Source organism: Pristiophorus japonicus, chromosome 9 (genome assembly GCF_044704955.1).
Source record: "Pristiophorus japonicus isolate sPriJap1 chromosome 9, sPriJap1.hap1, whole genome shotgun sequence".
NCBI lineage: Eukaryota > Metazoa > Chordata > Chondrichthyes > Pristiophoridae > Pristiophorus > Pristiophorus japonicus.
The window spans coordinates 222,091,312-222,108,588 of record NC_091985.1 but is presented as its reverse complement, the minus strand read 5'-3'; the positions used below and the strand labels follow the sequence as shown (position 1 = coordinate 222,108,588).

The 17,277-nt window shown below is 46.0% G+C and overlaps 1 pseudogene; it reads left to right on the top strand.

Moving 5' to 3' along the window:
* Nucleotides 1–17,277, top strand: part of LOC139274158 (zinc finger protein 850-like) — a 79,618-nt pseudogene that overhangs the window by 1,122 nt on the left and 61,219 nt on the right.

The window sequence follows — 17,277 nt, the reverse complement described above, 5'->3', positions numbered from 1 at the left end:
TTTATTTAATTAGTAACTAAATTAGATAAAACAATTAAGTAATAACATTTAAATAATAAAAAAATAATGAATTAACTAATGAAATAAAACAGAAAAGGCTGGAAATCTCAGCGGGTCAGGCAGCATCTGTGGAGAGAAGCAGAGCCAACGTTTCGGGTCTCTGACCCTTCGTCAGAACTGGCAAAAGTTTCAAATGTAACAGATGCTTAAGGAAATGCTGGGACCCTGAAAGGGGGAGGAGAGGAAAGAACAAAAGGCAATATCTCTGATCGGGTGGGGGGGCAGAAGAGATTTAAGAGACAAAAGTGATGATGGGCCAAACTGATATAGTAATGGCACAAGTTAGGAAACAAAAGATGAGTCTAGATATGGTGTGAATGCCTGAATAATTACCAGCTGCCATGGGAAACAGAGAATTTGTAAAAAAAAAGGAGGAAAGGGAACAAAATATGGGCAGAGATTATGGTCTGAAATTGTTGAACTCGATGTTGAGTCCAGAAGGCTGTAAAGTAGCTAAACGAAAGATGAGGTGCTGTTCCTCGAGCTTGCATTGAGCTTCGTTGGAAAAGTGTAGAAGGCCAAGGATGGAGTGGTCAGATTTGGAGTGGAGTGGAGAATTAAAGTGACAGGTGACCAGAAGCTCAGGGTCACACTTGCGGAATGAATGGAGATGTTCATGTCGAGGGTAATGTTAACCATGGCGGAGGGGAATCTTTGGATGAGGAAAAAGGAAGAAATTTCAGAGGCACTAGTGTGGAAGGTGGCGTCATCAGAACAGATGTGACAGAGACGGAGAAACTAGGAGAATGGAATGGAGTTCCTACAGGATGCGGGATGGGAGGAAGTGTATTCCAGATGGCTGTGAGAGTCGGTGGGCTTTATAGTGAATCTTTGTCAATAGTCTATCCTCAGAAATGGAGACACAGAAGTCGAGGAAGGGAAGAGTCGGTGAGGGACGGGTGGAAATTGGATGAAAAGTAAATGATATTTTCTAGTTTAGAGCGAAAGCAGGAGACGGCACTGATTCAGTCATCAATCTACCGGAAAAAGAGGGGACCCGAGTAGGACTGGAACAAAGACACATATGGGTTCCGATAGCAACACCTTTTAATTTGGAGGAAGTGAGTGGAGTTAAAGGAGAAGTTGTTCAATGTGAGAACAAGTTCAGCCAGGTGGAAGAGGAGGAAGGGTGATGGTGGATGGGGACTGGTTGGGCCTCTGCTCGAGGAAGAAGCGGTGCGCCCTCAGGCCATCCTGGTGGGAGATGGAAGTGTAGAGGGATTGGACATCCATTGTGAAAAGTTGGGGCCAGGAAACTGTTAAAGTGGCGGACGGCATTGGAAGAGTCACTGGACAAGGGGAGAAAAAATAGAATCAAGATAGGAAGAAATAAGTTTTATTTCAGGCAAGAACAGGCTGAAATGATGGGTCTACCAGGGCAGTCCTGTTTGTGGATCTTGAGAAGGAGGTAGAAGCGGGCTGTGTGGGGTTGGGGATCTATGAGATTTGGTGGCTGTGGAGTGAAGATCTCCAGAGGAGATGAGGTCAGTGACATTTTGGGAAATGATGGCTTGATGTTCGGTGGTGGGGTCATGGTCCAGGGGGAGAGAGGAGGAAGTGTCAGAGAGTTAGCGATCACTCTCTGCAAGGTAGAGGTTGGTTCGCCAAACAATAACAGAACCACCCTTGTCAACAGGTTTAATGACAATGTAGGGGTTGGATCTGAGAGAGCGCAGTGCTGCAAATTCAGAGGGAGTGAGGTTGGAGGGAGTGAGTAGCAGTGCGATGGCCGATGTCGCATCGGCAGTTTGCAATGAAGAGGACTAGAGAGGGCAAAATAGAAACATAGAAAATAGGTGCAGGAGTAGGCCATTCGACCCTTCGAGCCTGCAACACCATTCAATATGATCATGGCTGATCATGCACTTCAGTACCCTATTCCTGCTTTCTCGCCATACTCCTTGATCCCTTTAGCCGTAAGGGCCACATCTAACTCCCTTTTGAATATATCTAACGAACTGGCCTCAATAACTTTCTGTGGTAGAGAATTCCACATGCTCACATCTCTCTGAGTGAAGAAGTTTCTCCTCATCTCTGTCCTAAATGGCTTACCCCTTATCCCCTGGTTCAGGAGTTCCCCATCATCGGGAACATTCTTCCTGCATCTAACCTGTCCAATCCTGTCAGAATTTTATATGTTTCTATGAGATCCTCTCTCATTCTTCTAAATTCCATTGAATATAAGCCTAGTCGGTGCAGTCTTTCTTCATATGTCAGTCCTGTCATCCCGGGAATCAGTCTGGTGAACCTTCGCTGCACTCCCACAATAGCAAAAATGTCCTTCCTCAGATTAGGAGGCCAAAACTGTACACAATATTCAAAGTGTGGCCTCACCAAGGCCCTGTACAACCTCCCTGCTCCTATACTCAAATCCTCTTGCTATTAAGGGCAACATGCCATTTGTCTTCTTCACTGCCTGCTGTACCTGTATGCCAACTTTCAATGACTGATGTACCATGACACCCAGGTCTCGTTGCGCCTCCCCTTTTACTAATCTGTCACCATTCAGATAACAATCTGTCTTCCTGTTTTTATGACCAAAGTGGATAACCTCACATTTATCTACATTATACCGCATCTGCCATGTATTTGCCCATTCACCTAACCTGTCCAAATCACCCTGCAGCCTCTTAGCATCCTCCTCACAGCTCACACTGCCACCCAGCTTAGTGTCATCTGCAAACTTGGAGATATTACATTCAATTCCTTCGTCTAAATCTTTAATGTACATTATAAGTAGCAGGGGTCCCAGCATTGAGCCTTGCGGTATCCCACGAGTCACTGCTTGCCATTCTGAAAAGGACCCGTTTATTCCCACTCTTTGCTTTCTGTCTGCCAAGCAGTTCTCTATCCACGTCACTTCATTAGCCTCAATACCATGTGCTTTAATTTTGCACACTAATCTCTTGCGTGGGACCTTGTCAAAAGCCTAAATACACCACATCCACTGGCTCTCCCTTGTCCACTCTACTAGTTACATCCCCCAAAAAATTCTAGGTTTGTCAAGCATGATTTCCCTTTCATAAATCCATGCTGACTTGGACCGATCCTGTCACTGCTTTCCAAATGCGCTGCTATTACATCTTTAATAATTGATTCCAACATTTTCCCCACCATCGATGTCAGCATGGATTTATGAAAGGGAAATCATGCTTGACAAACCTATAATTCCCTGTTTTCTCTAGAGGCCAGAGGGAGGGGTTCAGGTAGAGCGAGAATTCTGAAAACAGGAGAAAGGGTCAGCTGTGCAGGGGGAAGACTCCTGGCCGAAGAAGTGGGCACGGAGATGAAGGAAATGGAAAAAGAGCTCAGCATCGTCCGACCTCAAAATTCATCGAAGTGGGGGTGTAAGGGGATGAAGCTCAGGCCTTTGCTGAGGACCGATCGTTCGGGGTCAGAGAGAGAGGAAGGTCAGAGGGCATAGTAAAAACACAGCAGGGGGTGAGATTGGAAGAAGGGATGGGATCAGAGGGAAGTGAAGGGGAAGAATGTTCCGAAGAGCCGTTGGTGTCCAAGAGTTGTTGAAAGAAGGTTAGATAGACATGTCAGGGCAGGTGGTTTGCCGTATCTGCAGCATGTGGGAGTTTGTGAAGAGCATGGCGATCCCGAGCGCCCATGTCTGTTCGGTGAGAGGCTTATAAAAGGCACAGCAGGAAGTCCGGGGCCCAGCGTCGAGGAGGTGCGTGGAGAGGCGTGCTTGTACAGCTACAGGGAGAAGGCAAAAAGAAATAGAAAGGTGACGTCACAGCCAAGGGGATAAGTGATTGGCTGGTGATTGGTGAGTAGTTTTTCTTTTTTCTCTTCGATAACAGTGAGTAACTTTAAACATTGTTGTTGCCAATTTAAGTGTATCTAAGGGTTAAGTCATGGCAGGAGAGTTCGGTCACATGATATGCTCCTCCTGTACCATGTGGGAACTCAGGGACACTTCCGGTGTCCCTGACAACTACATCTGCGGGAAGTGTATCCGCCTCCAGCTCCTGACGGACCGCGTTGCGGAATTGGAGCTGAGGGTGGATTCACTCTGGGGCATCCACGATGCTGAGAATGATGTGAGTAGCACGTGTAGCGAGTTGGTCTTACCGCAGGAGAAGGGTCCACAGCCAGCTAGAGAATGGAAGACTAGCAGGAAGAGCAGTGCAAGGAAGGTAGTGCAAGGGTCCCCATTGGTCATCCCCCTGAAAAACAGATACACTGCTTTGAGTACTGTTGAGGGGGATGACTCATCAGGGGAGGGCAGCAGCAGCCAAGTTCATGGCACCGTGGCTGGCTCTGCTGCACAGGGGGGCAGGAAAAAGAGTGGGAGAGCGATAGTGATAGGGGATTCAATTGTGAGGGGAATAGATAGGCGTTTCTGCGGCCGCAACCGAGACTCCAAGATAGTATGTTGCCTCCCTGGTGCAAGGGTCAAGGATGTCTTGGAGCGGGTGCAGGACATTCTAAAAAGGGAGGGAGAACAGCCAGTTGTCGTGGTGCACATTGATACCAACGACATAGGTTTAAAAAAAAGGGATGAGGTCCTACGAAACGAATTTAAGGAGCTAGGAGCTAAATTTAAAAAGTAGGACCTCGAAAGTAGTAATCTCGGGATTGCTACCAGTGCCACATGCTAGTCAGAGTAGGAATCGCAGGAGAGCACAGATGAATACGTGGCTTGAGCAGTGGTGCAGCAGGGAGGAATTCAAATTCCTGGGGCATTGGAACAGGTTCTGGGGAAGGTGGGACCAGTACAAACCGGACGGTCTGCACCTGGGCAGGACCGGAACCAATGTCCTCGGGGGAGTGTTTGCGTGTGCTGTTGGGGAGGAGTTAAACTAATATGGCAGGGGGATGGGAACCAATGCAGGGAGACAGAGGGAAACAAAAAGGAGACAAAAGCAAAAGACAGAGAGGAGATGAGGAAAAGTGGAGAGCAGAGAAACCCGAGGAAAAGTGGAGAGCAGAGAAACCCGAGGAAAAGTGGAGAGCAGAGAAACCCAAGGAAAAGAACAAAAAGGGCCACTGTACAGCAAAATTCTAAAAGGACCAAGGGTGTTAAAAAAAACTAGCTTGAAGGCTTTGTGTCTGAATGCAAGGAGTATCCGTAATAAGGTGGATGAATTAACTGTGCAAATAGATGTTAACAAATATGATGTGATTGGGATTACAGAGATGTGGCTCCAGGATGATCAGGGCTGGGAGCTCAACATCCAGGGGTATTCAACATTCAGGAAGGATAGAACAAAAGGAAAAGGAGGTGGGGTAGCATTGCTGGTTAAAGAGAAGATTAATGTAACAGTTAGGAAGGACATTAGCTTGGATGATGTGGAATCTATATGGGTAGAGCTGCAGAACACCAAAAGGCAAATAACGTTAGTGGGAGTTGTGTACAGACCTCCAAACAGTAGTAGTGATGTTGGAGAGGGCATCAAACAGGAAATTAGGGGTGCATGCAATAAAGGTGCAGCAGTTATAATGGATGACTTTAATATGCACATAGATTGGGCTAACCAAACTGGAAGCAATACGGTGGAGGAGGATTTCCTGGAGTGCATAAGGGATGGTTTTCTAGACCAATATGTCGAGGAACCAACTAGGGGGGGAGGCCATCTTAGAGAGGATTAATTAGCAATCTCGTTGTGCGAGGCCCCTTGGGGAAGAGTGACCATAATATGGTGGAATTCTGCATTAGGATGGAGAATGAAAGTTAATTCAGAGACCATGGTCCAGAACTTAAAGAAGGGTAACTTTGAAGGTATGAGGCGTGAATTGGCTACGATAGATTGGCGAATGATACTTAAGGGGTTGACTGTGGATGGGCAATGGCAGACATTTAGAGACCGCATGGATGAACTACAACAATTGTACATTCCTGTCTGGCGTAAAAAATAAAAAAGGGAAGGTGGCTCAACCGTGGCTATCAAGGGAAATCAGGGATAGTATTAAAGCCAAGGAAGTGGCATACAAATTGGCCAGAAATAGCAGTGAACCCGGGGACTGGGAGAAATTTAGAACTCAGCAGAGGAGGACAAAGGGTTTGATTAGGGCAGGGAAAATGGAGTACGCGAAGAAGCTTGCAGGGAACATTAAGACGGATTGCAAAAGTTTCTATAGATATGTAAAGAGAAAAAGGTTAGTAAAGACAAACATGGGTCCCCTGCAGTCAGAATCAGGGGAAGTCATAACGGGGAACAAAGAAATGGCTGACCAATTGAACAAGTACTTTGGTTCGGTATTCACTAAGGAGGACACAAACAACCTTCCGGATATAAAAGGGGTCAGAGGGTCTAGTAAGGAGGAGGAACTGAGGGAAATCCTTATTAGTCGGGAAATTGTGTTGGGGAAATTGATGGGATGGAAAGCCGGTAAATCCCCAGGGCCTGATGGACTGCATCCCAGAGTACTTAAGGAGGTGGCCTTGGAAATAGCGGATACATTGACAGTCATTTTCCAACATTCCATTGACTCTGGATCAGTTCCTATCGAGTGGAGGGTAGCCAATATAACCCCACTTTTTAAAAAAGGAGGGAGAGAGAAAACGGAATTAGAGTCCGGTCAGCCTGACCTCAGTAGTGGGTAAAATGATGGAATCAATTATTAAGGATGTCATAGCAGCGCATTTGGAAAGAGGTGACATGATACGTCCAAGTCAGCATGGATTTGTGAAAGGGAAATCATGCTTGACAAATCTTCTGGAATTTTTTGAGGATGTTTCTAGTAGAGTGGACAAGGGAGAACCAGTTGATGTGGTATATTTGGACTTTCAGAAGGCTTTCGACAAGGTCCCACACAAGAGATTAATGTGCAAAGTTAAAGCACATGGGATTGGGGGTAGTGTGCTGACATGGATTGAGAACTGGTTGTCAGACAGGAAGCAAAGAGTAGGAGTAAATGGGTACTTTTCAGAATGGCAGGCAGTGACTAGTGGGGTACCGCAAGGTTCTGTGCTGGGGCCCCAGCTGTTTACACTGTACATTAATGATTTAGATGAGGGGATTAAATGTAGTATCTCCAAATTTGCGGACGACACTAAGTTGGGTGGCAGTGTGAGCTGCGAGGAGGATGCTATGAGGCTGCAGAGCGACTTGGATAGGTTAGGTGAGTGGGCAAATGCATGGCAGATGAAGTATAATGTGGATAAATGTGAGGTTATCCACTTTGGTGGTAAAAACAGAGAGACAGACTATTATCTGAATGGTGACAGATTAGGAAAAGGGGAGGTGCAACGAGACCTGGGTGTCATAGTACAGCAGTCATTGAAGGTTGGCATGCAGGTACAGCAGGCGGTTAAGAAAGCAAATGGCATGTTGGCCTTCATAGCGAGGGGATTTGAGTACAGGGGCAGGGAGGTGTTGCTACAGTTGTACAGGGCCTTGGTGAGGCCACACCTGGAGTATTGTGTACAGTTTTGGTCTCCTAACTTGAGGAAGGACATTCTTGCTATTGAGGGAGTGCAGCGAAGGTTCACTAGACTGATTCCCGGGATGGCGGGACTGACCCATCAAGAAAGACTGGATCAACTGGGCTTGTATTCACTGGAGTTCAGAAGAATGAGAGGGGACCTCATAGAAACATTTAAAATTCTGATGGGTTCAGACAGGTTAGATGCAGGAAGAATGTTCTCAATGTTGGGGAAGTCCAGAACCAGGGGTCACATTCTAAGGATAAGGGGTAAACCATTTGGGACCGAGATGAGGAGAAACTTCTTCACCCAGAGAGTGGTAAACCTGTGGAATTCTCTACCACAGAATGTTGAGGCTAATTCACTAAATATATTCAAAAAGGAGTTGGATGAAGTCCTTACTACTAGGGGGATCAAGGGTTATGGCGAGAAAGCAGGAATGGGGTACTGAAGTTGCATGTTCAGCCATGAATGGCGGTGCAGGCTCGAAGGGCCGAATGGCCTAATCCTGCACCTAGTTTCTATGTTTCTATGTAAGTGTCTGCAGCTCGAGGAACTTCGGCTCAGAGTTGTTGAGCTGGAGTACAAGGTGCAGACATTGCGGGGCATCAGGGAGGCAGAGAGTTTGGTCAATGGTCAGGGACGGGAGGCCAGTATGTAGTGATGAAGGAGCATCAGCCCTTGACATTGTCCAACAGCTCTGAAATACTTGCTGCCTGTATGCATGAGGAAAATGACTGCAGGGAGGATGTGCAAACTAACAATAGCACTGTTGTGTTCCCTGCCTGGTGCCAGGGTTAAGGGTATCTCCTCGTGGCTGGGGAAGAACTTGAAATGGGAGGGGGAGGATCCAGTTGTCTATGTAGGAACCAATGACATGGGTAGAACCAGGAATGAGGTTAATACGAACTTAAGAAATAGAAGCAGGAGTAGGCCATTTGGCCCCTCGAGCTTGCTCCGCCATTTAATAAGATCATGGCTGATCTGATCATGGACTCAGCTCCATTTCCCTACCTGCTCCCCATAAACCTTTATTCGCTAATCGCTCAAAATTCTGTCTATCTCCATCGTATACATTCGATGACCCAGCCACCACAGCTCTCTGGGGAAGAGAATTCCACAGATTTACAACCCACTGAGAGAAGAAATTCCCCCTTATCTCAGTTTTAAATGGGCTGCCCCTTATTCTGAGACTATGCCCCCTAGTTTTAGTTTCCCCAATGAGTTCCACTGACGGCATATGAGGAGCTAGGATCCAAATAATCAGAACCTCAAAGGTAATAATTTCTGCATTGTTACTCGAGCCACAAGCAAATTGGCATAGGGACAAATGTATTAAAGGTTTAAATGCGTGGCTCAAAGAATGGTGTGGATGTAAGGGGTTTCAGCTCATGGGCCACTGGCACCAGTACTAGGGAAAGAGGGAACTGTTCCATTGGGATGGGCTCCAGTGTGCTGGCGAACTGAATAACTAGGGCAGTCGACAGGGCTTTAAACTAATGAAGGAGTGGGGTGGGAGGTTTCAGGAAAGAGTAAATTTAAAAGCAGCAAGAGAAATGTCAAGTCTCTAGAGCAGAGCAGAGTTTTGAGTAAAACTAAGCAGAGTGGGTCAGGAAGGGACAGAGAAACTAACAAAGGTAATAAGGCTTCAGTGACTAAGGTGACATCAGGGAAGAATAGAAATAAGTCAAATCTAAAGACACTATATCTGTGCGCAAAACATTTTTTATTTGTTCATGGGATGTGGGCGTCACTGGCAAGACCAGTATTTATTGCCCATCCCTTATTCCCCTTGAGAAGATGGTGGTGAGCCGCCATAGATGAATTTAATAGGTTTGATCTAACAGCCATTAAGGAGACATGGTTGGGAACTAAATATTCCAGAATACTTCACTTTTAGAAGAGATGGGCAAAATGGAAAAGGAGGAGATGTAGCCCCTATAATAAAGGATGGGATAAAGACAGTAGAGAGAAAGGTTCTTGGCTCGGAAAATCAAGAAATAGGATCAGTTTGGGTGGAGCTAAGAGTAGTTGTAAAGTAGAGCAGAGTATAAATCATGAATCTTCATATAGATTGGGCAAACCAAATTTGCAGTAATGGTGTGGAGGACAATTTCATGGCATGTGTACAAGATAGTTTACCAGATCAGTATGTTGAGGAGCCAACTGGGGAACAGGCTACTTTAGATCTGGTATTGTGCAATGAGAAAAGGGTCATTAATAAACTTGTATTAAAGGAACTTTTAGGGAAGAGTGACCATAATAATGGAGCCAAAAAGAGTAGTAAGCCTGAGGATTGGGAGGATTTTAGACTTCAGCAAAGAATAAATAAGAAATTGATAAAGAAAGGGAAAATAGAATACGAGAGTAAACTAGATATAAAAACAAACTGTAAAAGCTTTTATAGGTATGTAAAAAAGAAAAGATTAGAGAAAGTAAATGTGGGTCCCTTACAGGCTGAGACAGGAGAAATTATAATGGGGAATAAGGAAATGGCAGATAAATTAAACAACTACATTGTGCCTGTCTTCACAGAAGAAGATTCAAAAAACCTCCTTGAAATAGTGAAGTATCAGGAGTCTAGTGAGAATGAGTACTGAAAGAAATTGGTATTAGTAAAAAAAATAGTACTTGAATAATGAATGGGACCAAAAGCCGATAAGTCCCTTGGACCTGATGGCCTACATCCTAGGGTTTTGAAAGAGGTTGCTTTAGAAATAGTGGATGTATTGGTTGTCATCGTCCAAAATTCCATAGATTCTAGAACAGTTCCTGTGGATTGGAGGGTAGCTGATGTAACACCAATATTTGCTTTTTGCGGTATACATCAATGATCTAGACTTGAATGTAGGGAATATGATTAAGAAGTTTGCAGATGATACAAAAATAGGCCGTGTGATGATAATGAAGAAGAAAGCTGTGGACTGCAGGAAGATATCAATCAACTGGTCAGGTGGGCAGAACAGTGGCAAATGGAGTTTAGTCCGGAGAAGTGTGAAGTAATGCATTTGGGGAGGGCTAACAAGGAAAGGGATTGCACATTAATTGGTAGGACACTGAGAAGTGTAGAGGAACAAAGGGATGTGCATGTCCACAGATCCTTGAAGGTAGCAGGCCAGGTAGATAAGGTGGTTAAGAACGCATACGGAATGTGTTACACTCATAATAAATGGTCAGACCGAGTACTGTGTGTAATGAGCAAGTGTGACCTTAGCTCCTTTATTATAGTTCCAGAGTGCAGGTACCTCGTGGGTGGCCTGCTTATATACTGTGCTCCCAAGGGATGCTGAGATCCCTTGGGACTCCAACTAAGGTCACACTTGCTCATTACACACAGTACTCGGTCTGACCATTTATTATGAGTGTAACACATTCCGTATGCATTCTTAACCACCTTATCTACCTGGCCTGCTACCTTCAAGGATCTGTGGACATGCACATCCCTTTGTTCCTCTACACTTCTCAGTGTCCTACCATTTAATGTGTAATCCCTTTCCTTGTTAGCCCTCCCCAAATGCATTACTTCACACTTCTCCGGACTAAATTCCATTTGCCACTGTTCTGCCACCTGACCAGTTGATTGATATCTTCCAACAGGTAGGCCCTCTGGTGGACAGGTGTGATGCAGGTTACAAGGGGTTAAATACATAACAGAATGCTTGCCTTTATTAGCCGAGGCATAGACTATAAGAGCAGGGGGGGTTATGCTTGAACTGTATATAACACTGGTTAGGCCACAGCTGGAGTACTGTGTGCAGTCTGGTCACCACATTACAGGAAGGATGTGCTTGCACAGGACAGGGTACAGAGGAGATTTACGAAGATGTTGCTGGGAGTGGAGAATCTTAGCTATGAGGACAGGTTGGATAGGCTGGAGTTGTTTTCCTTCGAACAGAGGAGGCTGAGGGGAGACCTCTTTGAGGTGTATAAAATTATGAGGGCCTAGATATAGTGTATAGAAAGGGCCTATTTCTCTTAGCAGAGGGGTCAACAACCAGGGGGCATAAATTTAAAGTAAATCGTAGAAGGCTTCGAGGGGATTTAAGGGAAAATTTCTTCACACAGAGGGTTGTGGGGGTCTGGAACTCACTGCCTGAAAGGGTGGTAGAGGCAGAAACTCTACCACATTTTAAAAAGTACCTGGATGTGCACTTGAAGTACCGTATCCTGCAGGGTTACGGACCTAGAGCTGGAAAGTGGGATTAGGCTGGATTGCCTCTTGTTGGCTGGCGCGAACACGATGGGTCAAAATGGCCTCCTTCCATGCTGTAAACTTCTATGATTCTATTTAAGAAAGGAGGGAGAGAGAACATGGAACTACAGACCAATTAGCCTGACATCAGTAGCAGGGGAAATACTAGAATCTATTATTAAGGAGGTGGTAACAGGGCATTTAGAGAATAATAAGATTGGGCAGAGTCAACATGAATTTATGAAAGGGAAATCATGTTTGACAAATCTGTTAGTTTTTGAGGTTGTAACTAGCAGAATAGATAAGGGAGAACCAGTGGATGGGGTGTATTTGGATTTTCTGAAGGCATTTGATAAGGTGCCACACAAAAGGTTATTGAACAAAATGAGGGCCCATGGGATCAAGGGTAAAATACTAGCATGGCCTGAGGATTGGTTAACGGAGAGAAAACAGAGGATAGGAATAAACGGGTCATTTTTGGGTTGGCAGGCTGTAACTAATGGGGTACCGCAAGGATCGGTGCTTGGGCCCCAGCTATTCACAATCTATATCAATGATTGGGCTGAAGGGACCAAATGTTACACAGATTGAACCTCTCCAGTCCGGCATCCTCGGAACCTGACCGGTGCCGGACCAGAGAATTTTCTGGACCACGGGAGATTACGCAGACCCCAGTCTTAAAAATCCCATTGTCAGCAAAGTTTCCGGACAGGTTTCTGCTCCATTCACTGGAATCCAGGTCAGAGTCCAGTTGACACGAGGTGGCGTGAAGCTGTTGTCCAGAGCTCTCCGTTAGAAAAAGCAAAACCAAACCGCACAGAAGCGTTAGTTAAACAAGAATATAGTGTACTGCTGACCTGGGGCTGGCTGCTCCTCCTCTCCCCGCCGTCTCCAGTGCTCCCCTCCCCCAGGTCGGGCCACATGCTGTGTCCCGGGGTAAGGGGGGCACGCTGTGTTCTGTGTCCCGGGGGGGTGGGGGCACGCTGTGTCCTGTGATCCCGGGGGTAGGGGGGCATGTTGTGTCCTGTGTCCCGGGGAGCACGCTGTGTTCTGTGTCCCGGGGGGAGGGGGGCATGCTGTGTCCTGTGTCCCGGGGGGGCGGTGGGGCTCACTCTCTGTCCCAGGGGGTGGGGGGACCGCTATGTCCCAGGGCCAGCCGTTGCCCCCTCCCCGGTTGGATCGGCGCGGAGAGGGAGCCAGGAGTGCGGCAGCCAACCGAGGAGCCGAAGCTGGGCCCGAAATGCTGCACAACGACCCGGCGGCGTTCTGTGTATGTGTTGTGCAGAAGCCCACTGCACAGCATTTTGGGCCCAGCTTCAGCACCTCGGTCAACCGCTGCTCTCCTCACTCCCTCTCCAACCCATCGGGGGGGGGGGGGGGGGGGGAGGAGGAGAGTGGAGGAGCAGCCAGCCCCGGGACACAGTGCGGGTCGCGTCCCTTCGGGAATGATGCCGGACCAGAGAGGTTGCCGGACCAGGGAGGTTCAACCTGAATATCCAAGTTTGCCGATGACACAAAGCTAGGTGGGAATATAAGTTGTGAGGAGGATGCAAAGAGACTTCAAGGAGATATAGACAGTCTAAGTGAGCGGGTAAGAACATGGAAAATGGAATATAGGGCCCAAGTTTCCACACGATAAAAAACGGGCGCCCCTCCGAGCTGGGCGCCCGTTTTTTGTGCCTAAAATGGCGCCGGAAAAAAAACACGCGATTCTGGAGCGCTTTGCAGCTCCTTGTCTGTTTGGCGCGGCGCCCAGGGGGGCGGAGCCTACACTCGCACCGATTTTGTAAGTGGGAGGGGGCGGGTACTATTTAAATTATTTTTTTTCCTGCCGGCAACGCTGCGCGTGCACGTTGGAGCGTTCGCGCACGCGCAGTGTGAAGGAAACATTGGCACTCGGCCATTTTTGTAGTTCTTTGTAGCTGTTTAATTTTTGAACATTTTTTAATAAAAGCTATTGCCATCAGCACTGAGGCTTCTTGCAGCCTTCTCACTGTCTCCTTCCCCCCCCCCTTCCAGGAACGAACAGCTGTTTCCTTCTCCCCCCCCCCCCCGCTCTGCGGGAACAAACGGCTGCAGAATTCTTCATGGTTGAAGCACTTTCACACAGGTAGGAAGATGGTTTATTTAATCTTTTCTTTGCTTATAAATGTTTATTCAGGTTGGATTTATTTGTATAATATTTGTAGAAGTATAAATAAGGATTTATTATAGAATTTAATGACTTCCCTTTTCCCCCCCCCCTCCCCACCCCACCTCGTTCTGGACGCCTAATTTGTAACCTGCGCCTGATTTTTTTAATGTGCAGAACAGGTTTTTTCAGTTCTACAAAAATCTTCACTTGCTCCATTCTAAGTTAGTTTGGAGTATGTTTTCACTGTGGAAACTTTCAAATCAGGCGTCAGTGGCCAGACACGCCCCCTTTTGAAGAAAAAATTCTGTTCCAAAGTGGAACTGTTCTACCTGACTAGAACTGCAGAAAAAAAAATGTGGAGAATTGCGATTTCTAAGATAGTCCGTTCTCCACCAGTTGCTCCTAAAATTCAGGCGCAAATCACGTGGAAACTTGGGCCCATAATGTGGAGAAATGTGAAGTTATCCACTTTGGTAGGCAAAATAGAAAAGCAGAGTATTTTTTAAATGGTGAGAGATGGGGAAATGTTCACTTGTACACAAATCACTGAAAGTTAACATGCAGGTAGAGCAAGACATTAAGAAAGCAAATGGTATGTTGGCCTTTATTACAAGAGGATTTGAGGATAAGAGTAAAGATGTCTTACTGCAGTTATATAGGGCCCTGGTGAGATCGCACCGAGAGTATTGTCTACAGTTTTGGTCTCCTTACCTAAGGAAGGATATACTTGCCATAGCGGGAGTGCAATGAAGGTTCACCGGACTGTTTCCCGGGATTGGGGGCGGTTGTTGCCCTATGAGGAGAGATTGAGCAGACTGGGCCTATATGCTCTGGAATGTAGAAGAATGAGAAGTGATCTCATTGAAACATGTAAAATTCTTACAGGACTTGACAGGGTGGATGTTTCCCCTGGATGTACAGTCTAGAACTAGGTGTCACAGTTTCAGATTAACGGGTCGGCCATTTAGGACTGAGATGAGACATTTCTTCACTCCGAGGGCAGTGAATCTTTGGAATTCTCCACCCCAGAGAGTGTGGAAGCTCAGTCTGAGTATATTCAAGGTAGAGATGGATAGATTTTTGTAAATTTGGGGAATCAAGGGATATGGGAATAGTGTAGGAAAGTGGAGTTGAGATAAAAGATTAGCCATGATCTTATTGACTGGCGGAGCAGGCTCGAGGGGCGATATGGCCTACTCCTGCTGCTATTTCTTATGCTCTTTATTTCTGTAAGACAGGAGGAGACTAATTGATGTCCTGTTACCTACCCACTGCTCCACTTTGGGGCCTTTTCTCCTTTCTCACTCTAGATTATCTCAGTTTTTATACATTCGGTTACTCTCATGGACAAGTCCCAGCTCCCCATACCTTCCAGAGTGCCTCTCCTAGCCTTGGGATCCAGGGAAGGTATTGGCAAAATACCAGTGAGAGAAGCGAGACTAAAAATAATTCAATGGGAGAAATAATTCGCTATGAGTTTGGTGTAATTTTATTTATATGGATTTCCAGAAGGCATTAGATAAAGTCCCACATAAGAAACTGTTATCTAACAGAATTGAGGGCAAATTATTGACCTGGTTATGGAATTAGCTAAACGGCAGGAGGCAGAGAGTAGGGATAATGGGCAGGTACAGCAAAGGAAAGATATAGAGCAAAGCTCCCTCTACACTGTTCCCTCAAATGCTCCCAGGGCAGGTACAGCATCAGATAGATACAGAGCAAAGCTCACTCTCCACTCTTCCATCAGACATTCCCAGGGCAGGTACAGCATGGGATAGATACAGAGCAAAGCTCTCTCTACATAGTTCTACTAAGAGTTCATAGGGTGCATAAGGGATGAGTTTCTTGAGCAGTATGTAACGGAACCAACCAGGGGGCAGGCTATCTTCGATCTGGTTCTGTGTAATGAGACAGGATTAATAAATAATCTCCTGGTGAAGGATCCTCTTGGAATGAGTGATCAAGGTTGAATTTCAATTTCAGATGGAGGGCGAAAAAGTTGGATCTCAAACCAGCGTACGAAGCTTAAATAAAGGAGACTGCAAAGGTATGAGGGCAGAGTTGGCTAAAGTGGACTGGGAAAATAGATTAAAGTGTAGAACAGTTGATGTACATTTAAGGAGATATTTCACAACTCTCAAGAAAAATATATTCCAGTGAGGTGGAAAGGGTGTAAAAGAAAAGATAGCCATCTGTGGCAAACTAAAGAAATAAAGGACGGTATCCAATTTAAAAACAAGGGCAAATAAAGTGGCCAAAACTAGTGGGAGGACAGAAGATTGGGAAGCTTTTAAAAGCCAGCAAAGAATGACTCAAAAAATGATTAAAAAAGGGAAGATAGACTATGAAAGTAAACTAGCACAAAATATAAAAACAGATAGCAAGAGTTTCTATAGGTATATAAAAAAGAAAAGAGTGGCTAAAGTAAATGTTGGTCCCTTAGAGGATGAGACCGTGGAATTAGTAATGGGGAACATGGAGATGGCAGAAACGCTGAACAAATATTTTGTATCAGTCTTTATGGTAGAGGACACTAAAAATATCCCAACAGTGGATAGTCAAGGGGCTATGGGGGTGGTGGGGGGGGGGGGGGGCGGGGAGGGGCGATGAACTTAACACAATCACAATGAAGGTAGTGCTCAGTAGGATAATGGGACTAAAGGCAGATAAATCCCCTGGACCTGATGGCTTGCATCCTAGGGTCTTAAGAGAAGTAGCGGCAGGAATAGTGGATGCATTGGTTTTAATTTACCAAAATTCCTGGATTCTGAGGAGGTCCCAGCAGATTGGAAAACTGCAAATGTAACACCCCCATTTTTAAAAAAAAGGAGGCAGACAAAAAGCAGGAAACTATAGATCAGTTAGCCTAACACCTGTGGTTGGGAAAATGTTCTAGCCCATTATTAAAGAAGCAGTAGCAGGACATTTGGAAAAACATAATTCAGTCAGGCAGAGTCAGCATGGATTTATGAAGGGGAAGTCATGTTTGACAAATTTGCTGGAATTCTTTGAGGATGTAACAAACATGGTGGGTAAAGGGGAACCAGTGGATGTGATGTATTTGGACTTCCAAAAGGCATTTGACAAGGTGCCACATAAAAGGTTACTGCACAAGATAAAAGTTCACTGGGTTGGGTGTAATATATGTGTAAGGTCGAAGAAGGCCTTATACAAGGCCGCCTTCAACCTTACAAAGGCCTTTGACACTGTCAACTGCGAGGGTCTATGGAGCGTCCTCCTCTGTTTCGAATGCCCCCAAAAGTTCGTCAACATCCTCCGCCTGCTCCACGATGACATGCAGGCCGTGATCCTTACCAACGAATCCATTACAGACCCAATCCATGTCTGGACCGGGGTCAAACATGGCTGCGTCATTGCCCCAACCCTCTTCTCAGTCTTCCTCGCTGCCATGCTCCACCTCACACTCAACAAGCTCGCCGCTGGAGTGGAACTAAACTGCAGAACCAGTGGGAAGCTGTTCAACCTTCACAGTCTCCAGGCCAGGTCCAA